Raw genomic sequence first — 14,512 nt, 5'->3', positions numbered from 1 at the left:
ATGAGCTTGGGAACAAGTCTTGAAATTCCAGTTCAGTGAGTTCAGACTTGCATTGCTGTGAGCAACACCGAGAGTTTACTGAGTTAGTAAATAGAATTTGAGCCTTTCAGAAAGCAAATTACAAATAATCGGTTAGATCCGTAATGTTGAAAATGTCCATTATTAATACGCTTTGGTATGCTTGCATTTTTCTCCATAATCATGTTGTCATAAACATTTTCCATTGAAAGTATAACATGATTGACATGGTTTAGGCCCAGCCGGCAGCAAGGTACCACACGGCCGCTCACTCACCCCTCCCCCAGCATGATGGGGAGGAGAAGTGTAACAAAAGGCTCGGGTCGAGATAAGGACAGGGAGAGCTCACTAATTATCGTCACGAGCAAAACAAACTGAACTTAGAAAAGGGATTCATCTAATTTATTCCTAACCAAAACAGAATAATGAAAAAAAAAAAAAAAATCAAGCCTTAAAACACCTCCCCCCACCCCTCCCACCTTCCCGGGCTCAACTTCACTCCCGGCTTCACCCTCCTCCCCCCTCAGCGGCGGGGGGACGGGGAATGGGGGTTGCGGTCAGTGCAGCGCACGTTGTTTCTGCCGCTTCGGTGTCCTCGGGGGGAGGGCTCCTCTCATCGCTCCCCTGCTCCAAAATGGAGTCTCTCCCACGGGCTACAGTCCTTCCCCAACTGCTCCGGCGTGGTCTCTTCCATGGGGTGCAGACCTTTAGGAGAAAACTGTTCCAGCGTGGGTCTCCCACGGGGTCACAAGTCCTGCCAGCAAAACCTCCCCTCTCCACGGGTCTACCAGTCCGGCCAGGGACTTGCTTCAGCCCGGGCTTCCCACGGGCCACAGCCTCCCTCGGGTGCCTCCACCTGCTGCAGCGTGGGGTCCTCCACGGGCTGCAGGTGGAATCTCCACACCCCCTCATCCTTCCTCTATGGGCTGCAGGGGAACAGCCTGCTTCACCATGGTTTTCACCACGGGCTGCAGGGGCATCTCTGCTCCGGTGTCTGGAGCACCGCCTGCCCCTCCTTCTGCACTGATCTTGATGTTACCTCTTCACACTTCCCCCTCCCCCTGCAAAAAAAACTTCCCCCCTTTCTTGAATATGTTATCACAGAGGCGCTGATTGGCTTGGCCTTGGCCAGGGGCGGGTCCGTCTTGGAGCCGGCTGGCATTGGCTCTGTCAGACACTGTGGAAGCTTCTAGAAGCTCCTCACAGGAGCCACCCCTGTAGCCCCCCCCCCGCTACCAAAACCTTGCCACGCAAGGTTTTATTTTTCCAATCCAATGAATTCTAAGGAATTCTATTTTTCCAATCCAATGAATTCTAAGGAAGATGAATGGAATAAGATTTCCATAAATCAGAAAGTGTTAGTGGTACCAGGGCAGAAGGAACATGCTTCAGTTTGACAGAAGATTTTGCTCTTTTAGAAAGTTCTTTTTGTATGTTGTGTTTTTACTCATTTGGACCACCTATGAATAAAGTTAAAAGACAGTTTTGATGAATGGTAAGAAAATGATCAATACTGAATTTTAAAGCATTTTTAGAAGACTTTGACCTTAGCAGTGTATGTCTTGTTAAACCAATAAATTAGAAGTGAGTCTACCGTATGTTAATAACAAATATAAATAAGCTTGAAATTTCTGTAAAACGTCCGTTCACATTTCCTGTGCACATCAGTGAAAGATAGCTGTGATATATTTTTCTTGTATTTCAATCAGCCAGCGTTTCTATTTAAATGGGCATACTCGGTCCTTTACAAATGTATTGTAAAAATATATTGTAAAAGGCATGGTCGGTTCTGGATAGGTCCTACAGAAAGGTGCACTGACCTTCTGTGTGAACTTCTGTTTTTCTTTGCTTCAGGTTCCCGAAGTGGGAAGGGTAACACGTGCCCTGAGCTGCCCTTGCCAGCATCGCCTGTCACTCCCCAGAGTTTTGGGCAGTTTGGAGGCCAGAAAGTGGTTCTTCTTCCCCAAAGCCCAGCTGATGTGAGTGCATCTTGTCTTTAAGGTAAGTAGCAGTTAAATAAGGAGCAAACCCTGCATTTTTCCTGTAGCTTTTCATAAGTCATTCCATGTCGAAGGGCAGATTTTCAGCAACACAGACTGGTGTAGCTTAATTAAAAGCTTTGTGGAGACCTGTGGATCAGAGCTGTGCCAGCTTACAGCAGGCTTTCAGAGGGGAGCCGCTCCATTGTCTTGAAATACAAAGGGCACACGATGAGCATGGTGTTTCTTCAGGAAAAGAAGTCCTGTGAGCTACAAAAACAAGGAAAAGAACATCTTTATTAATCTGAAGAAAGCAAACCCCTGAAATGTGCTTTGAAAGATACGCCAGCTGCTTATGTACCTTAGTTTGTTTTAGAGGGAAAGAGAGGCAATGGGGCACTTTGTTTTCAGGTGCAGTCAGGCCTTGGCCACCGTGAAATAATTCTGTGGTTGCTGACAAGAGAGTATTAAATCTTGGGTTTACTTAACTGAACTGAAAATGTTTGAGCAGGTCCCAGATCCTAGGCGCGAGACACAAGTGATTAATCCGCTCAGTTGCTGGATTTCCTTGTCCTCTTCTCCCTACATTTTTTTCTGTATTTCTTCTGAGTTATGTTCGGTTTATGGTCTTTGTAAGCGTGGGGAGAGGCAGCAGGGCTGACAGAGGTAACTGAAGCTGGTACCTCCCCATGCAGGTTTCCAGCAGGTGTATTTTCCTGTCTCACACCAGAGTCTTCAGGCTGTTCCTGGTCAGATGAGACGACGTTATCAGTCACTGATCAGGCTCTTGCAGGAAGTTACATTTTTGTGAACCAAAAAGGAAAGGATAAGCAGATCCTTGTTTTATTTTTTGTTTTGAAAGGGTGACACAAATGCTGGGATGAGACTGCATTGTCCGTCCTTAAAAGAATGGTGTACTTCCTCAGGGACACATGTGGGATTTGTATTCATAATTTATTACCTGTTACTTTGTTTCACATTTGTCAAGTTGTGATAGCAAGGTCCAGCAAGGAATAACTAAGACTGGCTATTTTTTGAAGGGCAAAGACTTGCTAAGACTTTGAAGAGGGCTCATGCATTTAAAATCAGAAGTGCGAAGGTAAAATCGACTTCTGGAAGTTCAAGGGTGGGAGCTGGGATATGCGATGAGGCTGTGCTGGCCTTTCGGTTCAGAGTTTCACAGCCTGTGTTTACACGTACAAATGTGTATTTCATGATTCAGTTCTTTACAGAGATCTCAGCAGGGATAAACAGGTTGTGGGATGTGTGGGAGGATCTTGCCAGCAGCCAAAGTCTGTCTCAGAGGCCAGGCTGCCCACGGGGAAGGCGCTAGCTTATCCTGAGATTTGGTTGGGATCAGTATTAGCAGGGCTCTGCATCCACATTCCAGTTGAACCTCAGCTATAACATCACCGAAGTACAGGGAGAGCGGTATTGCAGCCTTACTGAATTCAGGTTGGCACCTTGTCGTTTCAAGGTTTTTTTTTTTTCTGTGTGTGTGGACCTAAAGTAGAGCAGCTCTTTACGAGGCACCCTTATTTTCTCCCATCTATTTCAGTAATAGGCAAAAGTACTGTAGAAAGATAAATCCTCTAATCAGATGTTCCTAGTAAAGAATTACTGCCTGTCTTAATACTGTTCCCTTCAGACTGTTGCTGCTGTTTAATAAGTGTGTGACTTGTAGCATCCTTTTGGGGGAACTGTCCTACCATGTAACATCCTTTTTGGAAGACTGTTCGCAATATGTAGCTGTGAGCTTCCTTCGTTCGAATTCATGTTGCTTTAAAGCTGTTCCTCCAATGTACACGCACATTTCACTTACAGCCGTTTATCATTTTCTTTCTTGGGAAGCTTGCAGGGGTCTATTTGTATTTTATTTTTTTTCTCCTAAGCTGAGAGTTTTAAACTTAAGGAAGACTGTAGGAGCAGTTTCCATTAAATTATTCTAAAAGCAGGCTGTGGCACTGGAGCTGTTCCCTTAGGATAAATTCCACCTCAAACAGATTTCATTGTGCTCCAGGTTTTCCCTGATATTTTTCAGCTATGAGTGCATGTAAAATATTGCCTATTATCCTTTGTTTTGTGTCGCCAGTGCCACACCATACAGGAAGTCCACGTGGTTGATCCTGGGGTTAAAAAGAGCCTAAACTTGTACTTGATGCTCGCTCTTGTTACAGGGCCCTGTATGCTTTTTTTTCCTCAGTGTTCAGTGTTATTGGGCTCTCTTTCCATTATCATCCCACTTTTCTACTTTTAACATAATTTTCGTTAGCATGCTGTATTGGCCCTCTGGTTAAATTTCCAAAAGTTAATTTGCTGTTTTCCAGCTCTTAAAACACATTTTGACCTGCCTGTGTTTCTGCAAATGTCCTCTGTGCTTGTCACAGCTATTTCCTTGATAAAATGACTGCTCACTTGGTTTCCAAATAATTAGCAGGAACAGAAGAGAAAAACAATCAAGACCAGTGTTTTTTCCTGTTTTCTTAACTCCAGACATTGCTTCTTGAAGATGCAGATCTGCTGAAAAACAATACCATCTAAAAAGAAAAGTTTCCTTACTCTCAGACTAGCATTAAAAAACAATTAATCTCTCAAAACAAATTGATTCAAAGTTCTCAGAAAAAAAAGGAATGTATTTAAAGATGAATGGGAAGACATATGTATTTGTAATGGATAGTGTATTTTAGTTCGTAAAAATTTTATGAAAGTCATAAAGTTTTATGAATTTTAATGAATGTCCTTCTCAGAAGAACTTGAGTCTTACAAATCGCTGTGTGTTCATGCCCTAGGTGCTGGCTGGCACCCAGCCCTTAGGTGTGCCTCCACTGAGCTCAAAACACAGTACACTGGTCACCTTGAGGTGCTTGCTGAATTTAATTCCAGCTATAGCTAAGGACACAAACCACCTTATAAATACTGGTTCAAACCCCATTACATTTATGGATCAAGCTTGCAGTATGATCCTGTGAAATGACACAAGATCTGTTTCAGCAGAAACTGGGAAGCAATGATTTTTACCAATTTTTTTCCTGTTAACTTTAAACTGTTGACATGGTGCTAAATTCAGTATGCTGAAGGTGTTTCCATGTGTCACTTCTAATAGGATACAGGTGTCAGACAATTTGAGATTATTTCAAACCTAATTTTCCTAGAGCGAAGATACAAACAGTTACACCAGAAGCAGATGTTGGGCCTTTCTCACCCCTCCGAAATGTGGTTTGGCACCCATCCAGACTGAGTCTGTGGGGAAAAAGAGAAAATTATATTTAATTTTAGCTTGCTTGGTTTCCTCCTTTCAAAATCTACATGAATGTGCAATAAAAAACCCCATCCCTTTTCCCTCTGCTTACACAGGGACTAAGTATCTTGTTGCAAACAGATGGAGTACAGGCAGGTTGGGACATGAACGCTTTTCCATCTCCACGCTATCACTATGTGGCCCAAAATCTGGCATATCTGCTATCTTTTCCTTTTTGCCCTCTTACCCTCGTCTCTGTCAGTTAACTTTTCTAGTCCGTAGGTTGGAAGTAAGAGCCAGGAAACAGAGGTTGCAAGGACTGCGCCTAAATAACCAGTTCAGGGTCCTGCCTCTGGTCCACCTCCATTGACCTACCTGGAGAGAAGCCCTAAAGACATCTTCTTCCTTCTGCCTTCAAGCTGCTACGATTTTTCCCTAGCTTATTTTTTGAAGCGATGGTCCTTTTCCACCTTATGTTGTTCCTGCAGTTTTACATATGACTGGAAGTAAAATCTCAGCTGTATGGCATGGATACAAAACTCTCGGCTCTCCTGAGGGTGGTATGTGTTCTCCATCAAGAGTAGCTTCACCGAGTTTAGTTACACTTCATCAGAACTCATGTAGGTGACAGAAAAATTGAGCTCGTAATCCTGGTATTACAACCTTGTAGACGAGAAGACCCTATTCTGAGTTTTGCTATGTGAATTTTGGTTTCTGCTGATCAAATACATCTTTCTTCATCTGCTTCTAGAAAATGAATCTTATGACTATAAATCCCACTTGTGCTACAACCATTTTTAAAGTCAGAGTACCATAAAATGCTACAGTTGAACAATTTTAGTCCAAATAACCACACTGGAGAAAAAAGCCTTAAGGATTTCATAAAATGTATTGTGGAGATGGCTGTCCATTTTTTTTAATCAGTATTTGTTGGTCATGCTGATGCTACTGAAAAGTTGCCATCATAACTGAACAACAAATTTTTTAAGATTTAAGAGCCATAAATGTATACTGGGAAGTGAAGGAGCGGTATACTTATATTTGTACATGCCAGAGGAAGAAGGGCACCAAGTCCTTCCACACATGGTGAGGAGTCCACAGACTGGCAAATACTTAAGGGAAAAAACAGCAGATGGCGGATGGGAGGCTTTAACGCCGCTGGTCGTCTTTGCTGTGTCGGTACAGATTGCACCAGGAAGGTTCTCAAGTCGGCTCCCCGCCGAGGCCACTGACGGAGGTGGGTGAATGTGATCAGTAGAAAGCATAAAGTGCTGGCTTGCGAATCAAAGGCAAGACTATGGAAATGCCGCTCTGCAAATGGGGCTTTAACTGCGCTGCCAGGAAGTTATCTAGAGGCATTTGAAGACCAACCCGGTAACAGGAAATTATTCACAAGCATTTTCAAGCGGATCCTCGGCCGGTGAGTGCTGCTGTGTCTATTTATACCGCTGAACTATGGCAATTTACCCGTTAAGGATCTGCTCAGATGTCAGATATTAGCCACTGCCAGAACAAGTGACCTTTCTGCACAGTACATTAAGAAGAGAACAAAAAGATGGAAATTCCCGTTTTCCAAGCATGGTCCAAACAAACCTCTGTGCTCTTGATAAACCAGCTGCATTGAAGAGGAATGATTATAACAAGCCTTTTTTTTTTTTTTTTTTTTTTTTTTTTTTTTTTTAGTCTGCACCTGTCTCTCCTTCCACAGCTGAGGACACACTGGAATCTACTTCCCTGTAGACCTGATCCTGTAAAAGCTTCAGGTGGAAATTAAATTCATCATTATCTACATCTATTTTTACTTAACCACTTGAGGGGAAAAGCCACCTGAAGGCCAGCAGTTACTGGAACATGCAGTAGCTAGTCACTCACAGTGAAGAAAAGCTGTCTCATTTCTCCATCCCCAAATAGATGACTTTTTTTTAGTTTTCATTCTTACGGCCATCAAGGTCTTGCAAAAGAGAGAGGATCAGCTTTGAGCAGCACTGCATGGCCATTTGCTGTAGTCAGTCTCTTGAGAAGGTGACAGCTTTGCTCCCACCTAGGCAGAAAGGTTCCCTCTCACTTTAGGCACAGCCACATGGATCAAGGCAGTAACTCCATTTTATCAAGAAATACACAGGAAAGAAGTGTGCCAAACTGCTGTAAAAAACACGTACCTGTGATTTTTCTCAGGAATTGAAGACTTTCCTAGAGCAAAACTGGATTCTGCCTTGTCCCTGGAGAAATGGGAGACTGCAGAACTGCCATGTTTCCGCCTAGAGTATCCCTTTATTGTAAAAATGTTTAAACAGGGTTCCATGGGATATTCCACTTACTCTATGTAAACAAGCAGTGGCATTTCTAAGGTGTGGGTTTCGTTTAAGTATCTCCCCTCTTTCATAGGAATAACTTTTTTATACCTGACTGTTTTGCTCAGGTAATTCTTACACATTGACTTCATCCCCCTTCGGAGCTGAAGTTTCTCCATATTCTCTCAGTCGCTATTCTCCTATGAACATGCCTGGTGCCAGCGGTTTGATTTCTGGCACAGGGAGACAGGAAGACTAATGGCATTATTGGCATTCTTTGATCCCAAATTACTGGATTTTTCTGCCTTTACGACGTGATGCCTGGAAAATGACTGGCACTATATAAGCAAATTATTCTTTTTACAGTAAGTCAGACATCCCACATAATCTGTATCTCTGGGGAAGAAAAAAAATCAAAGTAGAACTTGAATTGTTTTGTGTCAAGATGCTGTATATGACTGAGGGAGACAGTATGATGCTCACTGAAAATTGCTACCCAAAAACATGTGTAGCAGTAAAACGTGTCAAAACAGGGTAAGAACAGTAAATTATTGTCAAACAAAATGCTGCCTCATGTTGACCCAAATTGTCACACTAGCTTTTATCATATGGCAGTTGGGTATGAGGTTCTAAAAAGATGAATTTTCCAGGGGAGTTGTAGCTATTTCTGTTGTAGATTAATTCTACTCTTGTCACTGGCTACTTGAAATAAGGATAAAATTAGATTTTTCAGAATAATATTTTAAATGCAAACAATGCAAATGCACTTTATGCATCCCCAAAAATGTCTTGCCACAGAATAAAATCCAAACTAAACAAGAAATTTGTAAAACTGTCTTAAATATTTTAAAAGAAAGATGCCAGATTTAATGAGGATTTTTTTGCCTCCTAAAAATAGTTATTAATGCATTTATCTTCTATAACAGTAAGGCACTCTTTGTAAGATTTTTTTTTTAATTACTATTATTTTTAATTTCATGGCAGTACTGGAACTTTGTGTAGCTCGATTCTCTGTCATCTGGGTTTGGGGCAGAATTACATCCACGAGTGCAGTAGCTCAGGATTATGATTGCATGATAGAAAATGACAACTTTTGGCATACTAATCAGTCAGTGAATAGAGTCCATAAAAACTAGGGATACGAACTAGAAAATGTTACTCATTAATTTTATTTATGGTTATTTAATTTTAATTATAATACTTTAAAGCTATTTAAATCTACATCTCCATCATATGTAAGTTAATGTAGCATATTTGGCAAAAATAATCAGGCCTGGTAATATAGATCACTACAGAGCCTGTAATTAAATCTTTGATGTGAGTTTCAAAGTGATTTTTAAATGTGCACGTGGCTTATAAAAAGTGCTTTACAAAAGCTCTACTTCTGTCATCGTGATTTCACAAATGTTTCTCTGGCATTGTCCAAGTTTAATTTTAATTCAAATTGAAAATGGAAATGTTTGTAATTGGGTAATTGCTGTGCAAGTACATATTCTCTGTAGGTAGGAAAAACAATTAATTTTCACACCTGTTTTCCTGCATACATGATAATAAGGAATATTTTTGTATGGCCATAAAGGCCTTGAATACCATTAATGCCATCGTGCCTTGCGGAATAGGGTGTTGGTGATGCCATTTCAAGTGTTTTCTTCTCTGAAGAGATGATGCAGGGTCTGATCCTACAGCTGTAATTTTGGTACCATCACGATGGTTAAAGAGACATTCACCCTGCCACTGACAACAGCGTACATCTCACTGCTGTATGCACCTTGGGGGAGGATTTCATGAGCTGGAGGACAGTTTCTCTGCTATTTGCTGGTTTTTATTCTGTGGAAATCAGTGCGCACCATTTATCCATTCCTCTCATCACAGGTTTTGTTCACATATGTGCCTTCTCAAATGGTGCTCAAAAAGTGGCACCCTGCAGGGATCCATCAGGAACAGTGCCATCAGCAAGCCCCCTGGCCCACCTGCACCTCTGACAGCAGAAAAATGGGGTGGAAGAGCTTTTTTTTCTGGAATAATTTCCGTCTAATTGAATTACATGTTTAAGACAGGCTTTCACTGCCTCGTGTTACAACATAGGAGCCTGCAGGTTTCCAGTGATAAGCAGGCTGGCTGTAGGCAATTAGAAAACCTCAGGGTTTTCAGAGTCTAGTCACTAAAATACGTTACAGCTCAAGTCATTGTTTAACAATCCGAGTCTCTTACAGCTGTGAAACACTCCCATCATCAAGTAGGTCTCAGGGACTCCCTCAGGAACGGCAGGCTCTAGATATCCAGCTGCTAGGAACAAAAATAAATCTCTTTGAAGACTTATTTGCCATCACATTGTGCGAGGACTTAGGCTGAAATATTTTAATCATTAATCTCCATTCATCAAATCTTGTCATTCTTAACGAAACTCCAAAATAGTTTCAGCTGTGAGTTGAATGTCGATGACACCAAACTCTGTACATAGATATCAATTTTGTGGTTAAGATATGCCACACGCAAGACATGCCTGTTGCAATCGAAACAATTCCTGCCCATGCAGAGACACTAGAGAGCATTTCATAACTCATTATTATTTATGCTCTTAGCTATCATGGAGGGATAACAGCAGAACTTTAATAGCTATTGATCACAAACCTCTGTTAAGCATTATTATAATCTTTTTTGTTAATGGTCAAACAGCCTATGACACTGACACATAGCGTTTGTTATCATTACTATGGTGTAATACTAGCAGCAGTAATCACTGCTGTTAGAAGTGATCACCTCATAGAAATATTCATTGCAAAAGCTTGGTTGGAAAAATATCTTAATGCCTGATCAAAAACTCAAGAGAACGTGTAGGTCTTTATTCAGTGGGGTGCGAAGAAAACCTGTTTTTCTTCTCTCTTTTCTCAGCTCTTGTTTTAGAATAGTAGCTGTTTCTGTTTTCTTCTCAAGATTTTTAATTTTTATTGCTGACCTAAAAAGAAAGGAAATAAAAAAAGTCAAGGAAGATTCGGCTGTAGTTAAAACATTCCTTGACCTCTTCCTTGCTAGTACTTGCAAGCACTAGATAAATTAATAGCAAACGTGTTGCACAACTTCGAGGTGAGTTCTTAAAAGACTTTTAGGCTGGCAAATACTTCCAAACAAAGAGACCCCAACATATTTCTTTAGACTGGTTTTCCTCATAGTGTGCCTTTTTTTGGCAATGTTTTGCTTCTCCCAGCCTTCCACCTTTCTTGAGCAACCCAGAGACTGTTAATGCTACCATTTGTGATGTTGCGCTAGTCTGTGATGTGCAGGCAGCAGAAGGAAAGGTTACTGCATGTGGGAAAACACGTTCCCTCTCTATATGCACAACTATCTGAAGTGTGCACTTCAAAGGAAGAGCAGATTATTGCTGGCCAAGTGCATGGCTATTGCATCAACGTCCTAATGATTCTTTGCTCTTCTAGGAGACAAACTCCTCCAGACTTCATGAAAACTTTGCATCAGCACTTCTTAATATCCTCTGTCAGAGAGACAAAAACCCCTCCAATCATTTGGGGAGAAAAACCTTATCCCACTTCAGAGACAAGATAACTTTCAGGGGTCCGGAGGTTAGATTGTCTTCCTAAATCGATACAGCATGGGAATGAGGAATAAAATGTCCTAGCCCAAGATTTATTTTCAAGGGCTTTTATTTATTCTTTTGAAGCATGAGCCAAAGCCCATTGCAGGCTCCTGTGGAAATGTTTGCATTAACATCAGTATCTAATTTTTCTGGGTTTTGGATCTATTTGAAGGAGGACAGAAAATAATGTTAAAATTGCTATAAACCATTAAAAATATTTTGACCTCCTCTCATTAGTTTTTTAAATTTTTTTTAAGCTGTGTGGTTTTGACTATGGTTTTATTTATGCCCATTGCTGCAAGTAGGGATGAGAGCCCGGGCAGTGATTATGCAGAGCGACGAGGAGACTCCTGCAGTAGCCCTGCCGACCTCACCTTCTTTCTTAGTACAATTTTCCTCCAAGTTTTCTGTAGCTTCTAATTTTTTTATTTAATTATTCCCTTCCAGAGAAGATTTTTCCTGTATCGTTATTTCCAAGAGCTTTCTGTCTGATTTATTTTTTATTTTCAGTACTCAATGAAGCAGAAAAACAATGTTAGTCTTTGGTGGCCAGGGAAAATAACAAAAGTTCGCGAAGGTGGTCTGCAGATGATACAGCCCTCGCTGAAGCAATTGCACCGTTCTGCGTTTCCCCGACGAGGGAGCAAATCTACGGCAGCAGCAGGGCTGGCAAGTGCAGGTAAGCTGCCTTCACTGAATGTGCTAAGAAATCACCAGCACAAACACATTCCAGCTTTTGACAGTGTTCAAGTAATGGCTATTACTGCTCCAGGGAGGAAATAATTAAAGCCATTTCTTGAGTCTGACAGTTTGATACTGGTGGTTTTCAATAGCAAATTACCAACATCTGTACAGCAAAATTCAGCTACTGCAGCAATTACTCAGCAGGGCTAACCATAGAGGTGCTAGGACTTTCTCATTTTCTAGATGTCCCCTAGTTAGACGTGACCTACAATTGAGACCTAAACTACACACGATGGCAAACTAGGTCTCTTGTGTTAGAAACATGAATGAAACCATATGAAAAGCTTAATATTCTGTGAAAAACCCAGTGGCAAATGCATCAAAGACAGAAAATGAAAGACTGGAAAGACATCTGAACGGGTTTGTTAATTATGTAACAATTTCAAGTTTCCAGAGCAATTCAGAAGTAAAATTTATACAATTCATTCAATTCCACAAAAATGATGGCTTTACGTTCCCACATACTGTTATGACTGTTTTGCATAGTAAACACAAAGAGAGCGTGACCGGATGAGCTGAGAACTCACATCTCCGGTCCATAGCAAGCAACATAGCACTGCGAATTTTCTTTGCTGGTGAAAGAAAAGGGTAGCAAAAGTTAAACAAACTATGTATATCTGTAACTTAAGTATTTCTTTTTAAACTTTAAAAGATAATACATATCTGAGCAGGAATGAGAGGCTGTGATATGAAATATATTTCTAAGAGACAATTGGTTTTGGATTGATAATAAAAATACTGCCTTATTATTCCACCGGTTATGTTGTAACCAAGTGTCTGTCAGGGTTTTATGTTATAATCCACTTTGGTCAAGGATTTACTGATGTATAAAACTTCAGTTTAGTTTGTAAATTGGCAGTCTGTCTTCAGCTCTGTTTTCACTGTTATTTAAGCTTCAGAACCCGATCAAGGCACTGTACAACCATTGAAAAAATACGCAGTTGTTTTAAATAAGAGTTTCAAACTTCAGAAATCTTTTGGGTGGCCTGGTGGGGGATAAAAATAGTTTGTACACCCATTGTCTGATAACTGAGAGGCTTTAAAATATCGCTGGAATCTCTGGTTACTTTGGCTGAAGAGTGAGGGCAGGACAGACACAAGAAAGAATATGCCGATTTTTAAGAAAACAAAGGAATGAATGCCTCATTTGCAAATATTTCATATGTGTTAGTGCAAAGATAGAAGTATAATCCATTGCAAAATTACCAGCCTGCCTGTTCAGAATTGCTCTGCACGACCGATAGTCCTGGGTCAGCAGCTTGGTGGAACCCACAGTAATCCTACCTCCAGCTACCTCACTGCCAAGGAAGGAGAAGAAAATTATTATCATGCATCAACCTCATCTTGCCGTGTAGTTACCGATGCATTGGCACGTAAGGGCAGATCCTTGGCTTTAGGAGATTTGCAATAAAGATTTTATACAAACTGTGCCGTGTAGGATAACAGACAATTAGGAAGGAGTTGCTTTGCATGACTGTGCAACCTGAACTGAGCCAAAAAATGTTACATGACTGCGTACACAATTTGTGTTCATGTCTTTATTTCCTCTTTTAACATTTCCACATAAATACTATTTATAATAAGTAACAAATTTGTACTTCTGTTACAAAATAAGCACATGGAGTTTTAAATTATAGAAACTTGTGTATTGTAAGCACAAAGCATAGAGAGAGGGTGTATAAAAGACAATTTTCTTTCACTTCAGTTGTGTTAGAACCGTAGGAAGCCAAGCAGTAGTAAATGAAACTTTAATGCTGCTGATAGATTATAGTCTTTATGGCCCTAATCAGCTAACTAGGCTGTGTCAAAAATCACCTATAGATGCTGGACAATGAAACCCTTGCTTCCCTTCAGAGGAGAGAAACATGCTTGCGCTCCTAGGAAATCGAGCAAGTTACTCAGAGTTAGATCAATTTAATTTAGATATTGATACGCAAGTGCCAATCAACCTAATAATGCAGTTAATCAATTTTAGACAGTTGTATTTTGAAATGGCTAAGGAAGAGAGCGTCTCATGGTAATGATACATTATCATAACTATAATACAGCAATTTTCAGTCCTCATTCCAAGCAGGGTATTGTGCAAGGTATGGTCAGATTTAACCAGTATCCATCATGCAAGTCCTCCTTCTAAACCTCAGGAAAAAGTAGGTCACTACATTTTTTTTATGGTAGTACAAAATTCAAGTGCTGTGAAGAGAAATTAAATGCAAACTAAGTAGACTGGGAAATATTTGTACAGTTTTGAAAAGGAAGAGAAACTGCTCTGTGTGTAGTCAAATGTACATTATATAGAAGCTAATAGGTGAATATTTCTTCTCACTCTTAATTTTGACATCAATGTGGACGAGCAAGTCTAGATACTATATTCATGTCAGTAGCACCTCAAGACACTGTGATGACTTATTGCAGTGAGACCCATATGAATCAATATTGATTGGCCACTTACATTACAGCTACTTAATTAAGAGTAATACGATGGCACAGCTTCTAGGCAAATCCACAGTGCCTTGATTTATGAGTGTGTTTGGGGAAAAGAGGTAAGGATAAGGCGTAACAGTTACCTTTATTTTGCAATTGAGATTTTTTTCATGTAAGGTTAAATTAAGAATTTAAAAAGAGGAACTGAATGTAGTAAATAAACTAAAAG

The sequence above is a fragment of the Balearica regulorum genome, chromosome 4, assembly GCF_011004875.1.
Source record: "Balearica regulorum gibbericeps isolate bBalReg1 chromosome 4, bBalReg1.pri, whole genome shotgun sequence".
NCBI lineage: Eukaryota > Metazoa > Chordata > Aves > Gruiformes > Gruidae > Balearica > Balearica regulorum.
This window is presented reverse-complemented; position numbering follows the sequence as displayed.